The sequence below is a fragment of the Sylvia atricapilla genome, chromosome 5 (genome assembly GCF_009819655.1).
Source record: "Sylvia atricapilla isolate bSylAtr1 chromosome 5, bSylAtr1.pri, whole genome shotgun sequence".
Classification (NCBI taxonomy): Eukaryota; Metazoa; Chordata; class Aves; order Passeriformes; family Sylviidae; genus Sylvia; species Sylvia atricapilla.
In genome coordinates, this window is record NC_089144.1 from 26,221,557 (window position 1) to 26,236,113 (window position 14,557).

Consider the following 14,557-nt stretch of genomic DNA (forward strand, 5'->3'; position numbering starts at 1 on the left):
AATCAATCTCACCCTGGGACCCCTTCAGTCAATTCAGCTCTTTTAAAATTTCTTATAGGATCCATCATATCTGCTATCAAATTAGACCGAAGGCTAATTCAAACATAGTGGTTTCAGGTTTAGAGAAAAGAAGGTTAGAGTTAAGGCACGTCTTGTTCATCACTACATTGCACCATTTCTGCAAGTGGAACTTTGCCAAATTCAACTACAATAAAATGATTACAACTAAGAGGAAAATTCTGGACAAGATTTTGTTTGGAAATGCTTACTACAAAGTTATTTGCCAGTAGAGTACTTCAAATTTTCAAGTACCACTCCATGTTAATTTTACATTATTACAGACACTGAGTGAAAAATTCTCTTCTCAAAAATATCACTTTCAATTTGACGAGCCATTGGGGATCAAGCCAAAAGAAACATCCATTCAGAACCATAGACAGAGAACTCAAGAGACATCATGACAAACTGGAAGAGCAACTCTGCTGAAAAGCTTCTAGGGCCATCATGGTGGGTCTCAGGCTGCACACAAGCCAGAAGAGTGTACTCATAGAAACCAGATAATGCTCAAACTAGGAGGAGTATGGACACCAAACTGCAGGAAGTAACAACATCTCCCTGTGCTTGACATTGGTGAGGCACGTGGAAAAGTGGATCTAGCTTTGTACCACCTGGCTTGTGCAGAAAATTAGGATAACTGGAGAACGTACAGGAGAGGGCACAGGAGGCAGAGGACACATGGGCTGCAAAGAGAGGTTGAGGGTGAAAGTCTTGTTTAGTTTGAGAAGGAGAAGAATTCCTGCTGAGAGGAATTAACTGCAGCCTACAGGAAATATCTCAAAGGGGTTACCGAAATGGTGGTGTCAAAATTTTTAAAAAATGGCCTTAATTGTGTATTAATACCAGACACTAAAAAATGCCAACATGGGTACATTAAATCTATTTTGAATTTTGTCTGGATTCCCAGACAGAATGATCCCTAACATCTACAGTGCTGTCTATTGGTCTGAAAATACTGGCATGAATTATTATGGCCCAAAGCCTCACTTTCTTTCATATTTCATGATGGCAAAATGTAGAGGAAACATCAGGAAAGGAATTTTATAACTGCTTATGTCAACCCTCAACCCTACTATTTTCTCCTTTGGAACAGCAAATTTTGATGAGGCTATTTTGGGCTCATGAAAACAGTAATCTCATCTTACCTCCACATTAGTGCTTAGATAAACTAACAGTGCAAAACAATCTGTAGAGAAGCAACAACAGAAATGAGTTTACATTTGCACGTCAATTAGTTTACATATTTTTCCTCTTTTATTTCACTCTTTGACCTATGCATGCAAATATACTCTGTTTTGGAAAAAAAATCTGCTTTGAACCTTCCCTGTGGCAATAATACTTCTTCCTCATGCCTCTAAACAAAAGATGTTACTATTCTTGAACTGTTTTCAATCAGTTTAATGAATTTGACACATTCAAGGAAAGAAACAATCTTTCTCTGCAATTGAGCTTAAGAAAAAACTCTACCCCTTCAAATCAGCAAGTCAGTATTCCTGCTAAGTATCACTGAAAAGCATTATTTTAGGCGCCAGAGTCTTTGCCAGATTTTGAAAGTCATAACTTGGTCATTTACCTGCAGTAATTTTATTTGTGAAGTTTTACATATATTATATTTTACAGATTGATCAGGAAATTGTAATCTACCTGTCTTGAAAATCCACAGCTATAAGACTTTCATTTCCCACCTGTCCATTCTTTCCTCATTGCCAATTAAAACAACAACAACAACTCCTCCCCCCAAAAAACCAACACAAAGAAAGAAACTCCAATAATAACAATAATAAAATTATAGTGATATTAATAAAAAACCCACCAATCAAAAAAATTCCCAGCTCACACTTTGTGTAGGGGCTAAGTAGAGCCCTGCTTTATTTTCCATAAAAGCACAATGTACTTCTATATTTACCTAGAAATGCTTCTCATTAAAAATAACAGGACAGAAATTTCTCAGGGAAAATAAATAGGCCTTTGGGAATAGACCTTCTGATATTGCACCCAGTTCCTTCATTGTGTCCATATCTGACAGCCTCCTTAAAACAGCAGTGTTGTCTGGATATCTAATTGGAGTACTGTGCTTAAAAGGCTGCACTTTTTAATGCAGAAGCGATTCAGTTGCATGCTTTCTCCTTAATGCCATGCTGAAAGAAAACAGACTTTCTCAAAAAATGGAAGAAATTAAATATTTTAGTGGAGCATGTTTTATGATTCAGAAACACATTCCTTGAAAAAGTATCTAGTAAAACCTTCAATGCATTCAGAGCTACATGTGTAGGGAATAGAGTTGAGAATGTTAACACACTGACATGTATGGAAAATGTTAATGACTATAAATGCACTGGTATTTTGTACTGACATAGTTCTTCTACCTCTCTCTAAGCACTCCTGAGGCTGCCCCACAGCCAGAGCTGCCTGTGACCACAGCTCCAATACAGCCAGGTGTGTAACCTTAGCTCTAAGCACTAAGCAAACTGCAGTGTGAGAAAGAGCAGTGAGAGAATCTGCAGAGTGAAGCCAGGCAAGATAAGAAAGGTAAAACTACAAAGAGAGGATTACTGAGATTAGGATCCTTAGTAGGATCCTTAACCTTAGTAAGGGACAAAGAAAAACAACATATAAATGTATAAAATCTTTCAGGGAAAAAACAGAGAATCAAAAGGTGCAATTCAGCATTATCAAGGATCTGTTCCAAGGAGGAACAGAAGTCACCTTTTCCCCTCTTGAATGATACCAGTCTGGCCAGCATTTATATAACACTTGCAGTAATAAATACATGTTTCCTTGTGAGGTTGAATCATCTGATAAATACCAAGTGAATGATCTATCATTCACAGTGTTCAGTTTGGGATACTCTGTCTGATATTCATATTTTGTGGTTGATATTCAGATCACTTAAATTCTGACTGAACTGTAATGCAGGAGAACTTTTAGTGACCAGCAGGCAAAACCATAATAGATCAAAGCTTCTTCTGACTGGTCATTTCAGATAGTCTCTTTAATATCTATATGATCAAATGAGTTCTCATTTATCACAGAAACATGCCATTTTAAGACTAGAGGAGTCCTCCTTATCAAAAAGCTGGTAACTTTTCTTGGACAGTTGAAAGGCCTGTTAAGAAAATAGAAATGAAATTTTACCTGACTATTAACCACATAGGATTAAAGGTATAACTAGACAGTGATGATTCCTTGAGTAAGCTTGAGCATGTGGAGAAGCTGTAGATACCAGATTCCAAAAACCACCAAAATCCAAATTCCAAAATTCCTCCTGGAGAAGCTGTAGATACCAGATTCCAAAATCCCTCCTGATTCCTCAAGGGGTTACTAATAAGAACAAGGTGCCCACCCAGGCAGCTTTAATACAGGTGATGTCAGTGTTAATCAAGAGTCACTTAATCTCTGAGGCCAGCCACTTGCCTGAGCAAGTCTTACAAACTTAAGGGATCTTCATACAGTGCTGGCACCAACAGTTCCACTAAAAAACGTTGTTTGGGTGGATCTTACATTTCTACATCTTCTGTCTCCAGAGCAAGGACAAAGCCTATTGGAAAGGCATTTTTTGGATGGCAGAATTTGCTGATTATGCTATATTCAGAATAAACAGCAGCTTAGAAAAGTTATGAAAGTGCCTAAAATAAAGCCAAATTTCACCTTATGTTTTCGTTTTTTTTTTGTTTTTTTTTTTTTTTTTTTTAAGAGCATGAGAAGCAAAACAAGCTAAAATTCCTATACATTTTCATGATCTTCATAAACATTGCTTGTACCATGATTATTAACAGGGTTTGCAGGGTTCAACTATACAGTGCCATTAGCATCATGTCATTAGCTTCTTTCCAATTTTTTATTACCAATGCAGAATAAGTGACAGAGAACAACAAATAAACTGTGGGCATTTTTCTTATGAATAGAAGTTCTTAATCATGACATCAGAGCATTTATTACATACAGCATGAGTATGCAATATTATAATTTTTAAAACATGTCCTTGATAGTTTCTGAAAATCTTCTAAAAATCTGAAGTTTGCTTTATTCCAAGTTCAAGATGCACTGAAGTCCCCAATGTAAGAAGCATTTCCCCCTGAAACTTTTACACCCTGTACAGATAGCACTCTTATCACTGAAAAGTAGTGCCATATTATACTTGCAGCACATAAATCTGTGTAACAGACTGCACAAGTCTAATCATGCTCCCAGATTAGTTCAGAAATTAATAGTTAATACCATTAACTTTTAAAACAATGTGTTCTAAAGGCTGTGTTTATGCAATGAATATTTTACATTCATTTTTGCATAAACAGAGGATGTTTTCAATTATACAAGTTGCCTTACATACAAGCTCCCTAGCATCTACAAAAAAAAAATCTTGTGGAAGATCAATTTCTACTCAAAAATATATAGGTCTAATTTTTTTTTACTATAATTTTGTTCATATGATATTGTTGAATTTATTCTAAGGGAATATATTTTTCATGAAAAAGTAATATTTTTGAAGTATTTTCTACTATGAAATTTGTACACATTAAAAATCAAGATTAAAAAAATCCCTAGAGGAGTTCCTTTTCAGATTAACTGTTTTCACTTTATATTTAAACTCATACTTTTCTTTCCCTGCATGTCAAGGAAGGGAGAATAGCTTGGAGTATCAATGGGAAGAAACTGGTGCAAGAGAAGACCATCAGGCTGCCCAGCTGCCAAATTCACACTGTGCTCAAGCACAAAGCAGTGTAAGACCCTTTTTGGACACAAACACGACCTCTACTGAATATGGATGACTGGCAAATGAAACTATTTTAATTACCCAATTTCCATAGCTTCTCTAACACTCTGATTATGGTAAGAAACAGAAAAATAAAAATAAAAAGTATTATCCCCATTGGCAAATTTTTGTACCTGAACTTCCACATATGTTGACTAAATTGAACCAGAGTTCCAGAGAATCTTGACACATTTCACTTATATGTGTGCTTTCCAGCCAAGTGCTGGATTTGGAGGACAGATGTGGAAATACAGCCAGCCTGACACATCCTCTGAAGAAAAGAAACAGGATCATGAACTATAAAGTCATGATTTAAGAAGCAGCATTACACTACATGAGTCTCATTACACCAAGTAAACAATTCCATTACAAACTTAATGTTATTCTTGAGACACCCGCATTAGCACCACTGGTCTTTTATTTATTTCAAATTACTGTTCTTATTTACCTCAGCAGGGCTCTTGTGCAATTAACTCCCCAGACTGCACAGACTCCTATGGGGATGATTTATATTGTCATTCCAATATAATGTTTCCTATAATTGTACTGTGTTTAAAAAACATTAGAACCCAAGGGCTAGACAAGGAGTTATAATATTAACAGCATGCTCATATAAATCAATTTACTCCCTTGGAGGGAAAAAATTGAAAAAAAGAAGTTAATAAGATTACAGAAGTACAAAGCCAATGTGACTGCTTTAACTGTGTTTAATCAATAACTGTAAAAAAATCACAGATAACGCCCGAGAATGAAAACATAAGCAGGAATCCATTTCCACATGTGTAGTACTACTGATCTTAGTATACAGTTCACAAAAATTAGAAAAAACATCATTTCACTGAAAAGGCTCAGTGCCAGAAAGGAGTGAGTGCCCCCAGTACTTGCACAGTATTTTTAAGCACTCTCAGACTCTTGTAAGATCGGCCTGAAATCAGTGGCAGACATAGATTTATAAATATTCCAAGTGCATTGCAGGGATCAAGAGGCAACCCACGATTTCAGAAACTGACCACTAAGGATAAAACCTAATGATAAGGGTTATGTGGGTAGAAAACCAAGGAACTTCAGTCGCTCTTTTCCATTACTCACTAAAATATCTCTTTTTTTTTTTACCCTCACAATTCAATTTTTAATATGCTTAATGCTATGTGCAAGCATAAGATAACTTAATACATTCAGAAGATGGATTACTTGTAGCTCAGTCTGACTTGAACCTCTAGATGCAGTATTGTTTATTACATTCACTGATCTAATTTTAAAGTATTGTAGCTATATTCTAAGACACAGTTGCCAATCACTTTAGAATAAATGGAGTGTAATAAAAAACTACAAGACTGAAACAAGACAACAAATATTAAAAAACACACTTTTCTGATACACTCACTCATTGAAAATGTAGCAGCTCACTAAACCCAGGATGTTCTTCTTCACACATAAGAACAGGCTATTATGCAATTAATATACCATAAATCCTACTGCAGATGTACCTTTAGGATAAATGAAACTTCTATTGCTTTAGTGAGTTCATCCAAAGCCTTTTTATGGTGATGCCATTTCTGTGAGGCTACAGCTAAGTGATCAGAATCACAACTAGTTTTCGCAGTTTTAATCTTGTTTAAGTTTTCTTTACCCTAATGAAAACCACTTTTAATCTTTTTCCTGTTCAGCCATTATATCCTAGCATCTGTCTATTTCACATGCCTCCTCTAAGATACTTTCAGGTACTGTCAGTCTTAGGACAGACATTTGCTTTCTGTAAAGCCCACTGCTTTATGAGATTAAATGGAAATATGCCACTTTAGAACAGCTGAAAACATAATCCTTCACTCATTAACTGGAACAGTGAAACTTGCTGCTGATGTAAGAACTAAATTATTATCTCACATTACAAAATCTTCAGAAATAGGAGATGGTTTGCAAATCTGAAAAGTTAGTTTAAATGTTCCAAACTTATCATAGCACCAAGACACACAAAAACATTATTTACTTCAGACTTGTAAAAAAAAAATTAGTATTATGAACAGCAAAAGAAGGGACCACTGAAGGGGTAATCCTGGACATAATGTCAGAGATAAATGGAGTGGCACTAGAGCAGAGGAGACAGAAGGAGGCAACAAATTAACTGAGTGTTGGTTGGTATCAGCCAGTAATGGAGGAAATTGGAGTTCCTTCCTCCTGCACAACTGCCTTCTGAGATCAGGTAAAAAATTTGGCTTGAAAATTTTTATTGAAAAAGATTGTCCTTCTGAAGAGCACTATGACCTGTGCCTGTTTTAGCTTGGCACTGCCTCATCTTGAGAAAAATGAAAGCACAGCACAAGACTAATAATGGTCATACAAAGAACATCATGCATGTGTTGGTCAGGTGACCATGTTTCCTTCCTTAGGAAGAAACCAGGTAAATCAGGTGAATTAAACAGATATAAAATTTATTCCCAGTCTTTTTGTAGTAGGATTTTAATTTTTTCCCAAACAAGTTTTAAAAACCAAATCCATTTATAAGCAGGGCACCATTCCTTGGAAAATACAACTGTTATCTGTGGGTTTTGTGATTCTGGCTTTCATTAAAATAAGAAATAAAGAACACATCTTAAAATGAAGACCCATAACAGATAATTTCAATGTCTGAATAATTTAAAGGACATAGAGTATTTAAAACTTTTAGATTGCTACAGTGAATTACAATTGCTTAATCACAAACCCCTCAAAATTATTATCTTTATTTTATTTTAAAAATGTTTCTTTGAAAGTATTTTTCTGTGGTGAGGATGGCAAGAGGTTAAAAGGATATAGAGAAATATCGTTTTTCCACGGTTTTTTCTAACTTATTTTGTCCCATATCTTGGATATGTTGTGGTTAAGCATCAGGCTGCCATGGGTTTCCCAAGTGCAGCTGCACACTCCTACAACAAAGAGCTGCCACATTAAAAAAAAACACCAAAACAAGTCTTAGCAGGGAAATTGTTCCTGTTTGTTTTTGTTCGGGTTTTTTGTTTGTTTGTTTGTTTTGTTTTGTTTTTTAGATTCATTAGCTCTGACAAGTCATTAATGCATTAAGTCCCTCGCCCTTGTCCATATTTAGTGTCTGGGAATGTGCTGTATCCTGGGCACATCAGAGCTACTGCAGAGGCTGTGACACATCCAGGTGTGTCAGTGCTTTTCACAGCAAACCATCCTAGGTAAGTTACCTGGATAATGCAAGAGGTTATGTACTTTCTCATTAAATATACGACTGGTGGAGCTGTTTCTAGTCTGGATAGCTAAAATTAGAGTTTGGCATGGCAGAAACATAATTGAAAGCCCTCTGTGCACAAAAGGGCAATTTGGGAATGCATCAAAGGTATCTCATATCAACCTGCTGCCATGAGAGGCAGCAGAAATCCCACTGCCTTCCCCAGAATGAGCACTTGACCCAGCTTGGCAGCGAGTTTGAACTGTTTCTCTGAAGGACCAGACACACACCAGTGCCAACTGAGAGACAACTGCAGCACACAGATTAAAGAAGGTAGCAGCACTGGGAAAACAGAGCTGTCTGGATTTGCAGCAGCTGCTTCACTTTAGCCATGCCACCCTGTGAGCAACAGAGAATCTAAAACTGACAAGAAAGATTAAAGGCAGATTAGGAAATCCAATATGCTATTACCTCTGCTGAGTTTATGTTCCTGAACTAGCTTTCATTCACAGAGGCAGCAGAGGCTAAGGCATTCTCTCATGAGTTGGTACTTACAAATGCTATTACCAAGAACAGAGCGGGGCCTGCTACTCTTTTTCTTTTTCAATCATAGGGAGATATATTTATTAGTGAAAACAGGATGGTAGTATGTGAAAGGCCAGTATGGAAACCCCTTCTGCTCATGAAGAAGTTTGGACCACATCTTCCATTTTCTTAAAGAGTACCCTCTCCATCAGGCCCTATTCTGAGCAGAATAGTAGACCAACATCTACAGCTCACAGTTCCCAGCAAATGGCAGGGTCTGATCCCAAGCACAATAAAAATTACACTTTCTTCAACTGGCCAGAGCAGCAACTATAGTACACAACATGCCAGTTGAAACTATTAGCCCATCTAGGTTCAGAATCATACCACTGAAATGACAAAATAGAAGTCTTTTTAAACTCAGGCTGCAGAATACAGGAAAGTCCTACCTTCTAACAAAATGACATGGTATGAAAGATAACCTTCATCGCAGCTGTTATTTTACTGTTCATAGGTGCTAGAATTATCCATAAAAAAGGTAGTTCAAAATAGACTTACATAAAAATGAACAGTTGTGTACAGCAGCTACCTTTAAAGATGAAAATGCTTTTGCTTTTACCAAAGACAGGATCTGTAGGAGAGTCACATTTCCTCAAATTGTAATGATCTTGAGAGCACAGAAACAGGTGCTGTGAAACATGGAAAGAATTTGCCTTGGAGCAAAAAAGGTAGACAGTAATGACAGCCCATTTCATGCCCCTGTGACTGAAGAGGCGATAGGTTAAAAAAAAAAAAAAAAAAGTTATAGCATGGTTTACAGAGGCTCTGAGACCTGAGTTTTTCTTCAGGCTACTGAAAAGCTTCTTTGAATTATCCTTTCTCTACTCCATTCATATTGTTCCCACGGAGAACAAAGAGAAACAAGCAAGTAAACATTCCATGCTTTCTGCTCTATTCTGTGATTGATGCTCCCACTACTTAAGAAACAATAAAACTTAAACTCTCATTTCCAAGTGAAGGGGAGCAACATTAGACATATATTTTATTCCAAGAACAGAAGTTTAGGGAAAAAAAATCAGCTGCCTTACATAAACAAGGAGAAATCTTTGATTGTTCCAATTCTGAACTGCTGACAGATGATGAATCTGTAAGTGTACTTTAAATAAAAATTATCGGGTGAGATTTCAGGTAAATCCAGAAGGAGAATATAGGCCCTAAAATCTAAGTATCCACCAAGTGACAATAGCAGTGGCAGGAGTGCTCTTCACCATCCATCACCCCTCTTGAACCAGTATAAATATGAAACAAATTCAGGAAACTAGCACTGGAGGAGATGGGATGAGCATGAGTCTCATGAACTAATGATTAGCAAAGCCATTTTAGAAGGAGATCTTAAGGATTTATTCATTGCAACTAAAGCTCAGATTTATATTTTCTGTATTTTCTTTCACATAATTAGATACAAGGGAAGAATCCTAGGTGCAGAGACAGAGAATCTGGACCTTCTCTGTCAGAAGGTCTCAACTTCAGTGTCTTTTTTACAGTTGAACTTGGGTGATCTCTTAGGGAGTGGGAATTTTTTTCTAGATGTCTGTAGTTTCAATGAACAAAACAGAGCCACGTGCAGTAACCCACAGGCAACTGCATCTTTGGGTTTTTTGGGGTTTTTTGAGATGAGAGATAAAGTTTTTGCATCTCTCATGCCTCAAGTTGGAGGGAGACATGAAATAAGTCTCAGCTGCTAAACAGATATTAACTGTGCTTCAAAATACAGCCAGTCAGCTTCATGTACACTAAGTGCTCTCTTACACAGCCTTCTGAAATCAGCCACTCTTGGGAATAGCGGGGGGAAGTTCAGTTTCTGGTTTCTTGTTAGACTGAGGCTGAGTCATGCAAGGAGCTACAACATCTGCATGGTTCTAACCACCTCTGCCGGCATGCAGCAATCCACCCTCTATAAGAAACCCAAGCTTATGCTTAGTTACCTAAACTCTTACTGAACCTTACTTCCAGTCCCTAATCCCTCTCTCTGATCAAGTAAATTTTTGTGCTATGAAGATATACAATTATTGAAAGTATATCCATAAAAAACAAGCAAATTTTTATAAAAATGAGAGTAAAATAGTTTTTAAAATTTAAAAACAATTCTAAAAATTATAGAATGCTTTTACCTACAAATCAAATATTTAAAATCCTATGGTTGATCCCACAGTTCAACTAAAGTTTGAGCATCTCTAATTGGCTGCATTCAACATTCTCCCTCTTCCTCTCCTTGAAGAATTAAGAGAATCAAGCCTTTGACACTGAATCCAATACAGAATCTACCAGGAAAAAATTATCTCATTCATATTCTGCCTGAAAAACAGCATAATAAGGCCTTTGCTCCTCTCTGTGGATCAGCATGTTTTTCTATTAAATCTTAAAACACTGAATACCTGCTTCTGTCATAAAAAAATAGACTAAAAGATTACAACTCATTGTAGAGAGAGTAGATGGCTAATTTAAAAACCTGAAAAACATTTTGAGAGATGCTGTACTGTGCAATTCAGTATCAGCATTATATGTGTTTATTTTCAAAATATAAACACCTTGCACTCCTTGTCAGTTTTTGAAATAGATTCACATAACATGTTCTATTGATTTATGTAAGTTTGGTCTGGAGTATGGTGAGCATAATGTTCAGCCTATTTTCAGTATGAAACATAAATGCAAGAGCAGGGAAAATGCTATCATAGCTTTCATCTGACAATACAGAATAAACTTAATTCTTTCACTTCCTGTGACAAAAAAGAAAGAAAACACAGTTTTAGATTTACATTATCCACACAGATCTTGGAAATGCTGTCAGAGCCAAAGGCCCTCTGTGCAGAGACCTTGTGTTCCCATACAGCTGCTGCAAACATGCTTTGTTAATCAGAATTAGAGGACATTAAAGGCACTGATGTAGGTTCTAGGCTCCTTTGTCTTGTAGAGAAGGAATCACATAATAGGATATATTTATACCTAATCCCATTATCAAGTAACAAAAGACTAGTACTGAACTAATAATCCTTTTTTTTTTTTTTTTTTATATCATTAATTATCAGTGGATGCTGGTATTTTGCTCCCCTAAAGAGATGCTGGTATTTTGTTAATGAGAGAAAGGTTGCAAATCTGAGAGCCTTTTACTGAAAACTTTCAGCTGGCAGGTGTTTGTGTTTTTAAATAAGTAATGTTACGCTGTTAGTGCTCTCACTATCCCAGCCATCCCAGGAGTTCCAGTGCATAAGGACACAGTGAAAAGTCCCAAGCTGACTTAGAAATTTTTCAGCTCAAACCCAATGTCTCAAAGCACATGGGGAAATAAACAGACATTCCACATCATGAAATACTTCTCTTATATGCTTTTGAAAAATAGTTAGGCTGCTCATTTCTCCACAGCATTACTTTCTTTTTCAAGACAGAACAGTAAAAACTATATCACAGGCCAGTATCTAATATAAGGGTTAGGCTTCAAAGTCTTTCTCCAAAACAAATATTCATAGCTTACTGGACAGCAGGAGCAAACTCCTGCATAAATCCTGCCATGCTTAGCTAAGAGCAGCAAGAAATATGCAATTTTTCACAAAGAAGAACTTCAATCACAGCTGCCAATCACACATCTTTCAAATGCAGATGTATTGTTTTCTATACCTTCAAGCAGGTCTCCTCAACTCTATACCACTGCCTCAGTCCAGAATACTGAATTGCATCCGTCTGTGCCCCAGCTCTGTCCTGGTCAGAACCTCATAATAGCTGAAGTGGGGAACAGCATCATTATTATAATACCATACAATGCCTTCTGAAGAAAACATTAAAACCCAGCTCCAGTACTAGCTATTTTTTCTAATGAAAAATGGAAGATTAACTATTTCAGCCACACTCATTGCAGTGGTTATAGAAGGTGAAAATAGTTCAGCACAATTAGCTGATGAAACTAGCAGAAAATGTAAAAACTATTGCTTAGACAGAAAGGAAAAAAGATATACCTATTGACATTGATTTCCAGTTTAAAAAGTGACTAAAAACACCAGGATAGCAGTTACCTCCCACTATACCTCCTTCCTTTCAGGTCAGTTTCTAGATCTAGAGATCTTTTTTTTCTTCTTGAAGTGTCTAAGACTGGAAAACTATATGCCAAAAGGCAGATTGAATTTCATAATGCTACATTGCAAAAAGCCCTTGTCTCTCCAAAGCATTGGTATCTAATCAGATGTGGATCAGATTAGATTATTTGTAGATTAGACTACTTGTGGATTAGATTCCAAAGCAATGAATACTTGAAATTTAAATACTCAAAATTCAGGTCAAGTATAATAATCCACCTGTCTATTTTTTATGAGCTTGATTATCTGCCATTTCAGACTGCAATCATCTCAAGGCACTACAGAGAAATTTCAAACTTTGATCAGCCATGAGCTCATGAGTGAGCTCAGTCCCCTAAATTCTTAATTCTTCCTTGCTTCCAGGTGCCCTCTCCAGGTAAATATTACTCATATACAACATTCTTTCTCATGACACATCTCTACTATGATTTTCCCAATGACATTGTATCACAAGATTGTCTCTCCCAAAACTAATCTTCACCTCAAAATTCTGAGAACTCCTGCTTGGTCATTTTTGGCCTTATTGTCACCTAGATTAACAAGACTCAAACTGAAAGATGTCTCTCAGAAATTTAGGTATTCAGACTGCTTCTTGAAGATTTAATGTCTGCATGAGGAAGATTATCTCTAATAGGCTTTTTCAGAAACCATGTAGTCTCTTTTTTAGAAACCATGTAGAGAGGAAAATCTACAATGATGCACAGCACTTTTCTCTTAGTACCCTGATTGCACCTATGGCCCTTCCCTCTCCTCTCCTCTCCTCTCCTCTCCTCTCCTCTCCTCTCCTCTCCAGCCTTCATTCCAGTAAAATTTTGAAGATGAGAGACTGCCTTTCCTTAAGAACAAGCTATCCTTTAGAAGGTAAGTGAATTCAAATAAAATACCACAAAACAAATGTGTGAGTTATTCAAGCCATAATTCTCAAATCAGTGTTGGCAAGCATAAAGAAGCAAAATAATTTCAATTCCAACACCCTGCATGGAGTTTGTGCTTGTTTACAGAACACATCTGTTCTAAAAAAAATCAATGTATGGAAAAAGATCAATCCACAAGTCTTATCTTATGGAGGTAATGCTGTGCACAGGGTAGAAAGTCAATGACATGCTTCTACAGAAGATCAGTCTGTCCACTTGGGGACCAGGATCACAGTGCAGTTTTAATAACTGGAGGTGTAAATCCCAAGAGGAGATGCATTTTTTTGAAGATGGTTGTCTTTTTCTGGCACATAAAAAGAAAACTAAGCATTCAGGCATGAGCAGCAGTAGCAATAAATATTCAGCACTCCAACATCTAATTCCTAAGTATTTATAATCTAAAACACAGTTTTTACCAACAGTCTGTTTTGGCATGGTACCAATTTTATTAATGACTTCCAACTGCTGATGAACCAGTAGAACACCAAATAGTATATTACTTCTGGAATTATGTCTTCGTTGTTGTCAAAAATAATTGTTGTCCTTCACTGTGAATAAACCAAATTTCTAAATGTTTAAATGTTGAACTGGAATGGTCCCAAATTCTCTAAGCTAATTCCACTTTTTTTCTCCTCAGAAAAGACCAGTCACATAAATCTAACTTGCCTTTTCTTTCTTTTTTTTCTCCCACATAATCTCTGTGTCCCATTACTACAATATTTGGTAACATGAGACTGGTAACACTCAGGCCTTGCTAGGATCTAACCATGGCAATTCTGTACCTGCTATCTCCCGTTGGAATTGTTGTTTTAAGACACACATTCTCCCAAGAGAAAAAAGCACTCTATCTTTTCATTACACTCACAATTTCTGCTGCAATTCACTGATCATTACCACTATTGTTTTCATCAGTGGGGTTAAGTTTATAGGTCTGCTTTCACTGAATCATTTCCTTCTCATAAATAAGTTAATCTCTCACCAAGCTGCAATATCACACTTGGCCTGTACAACA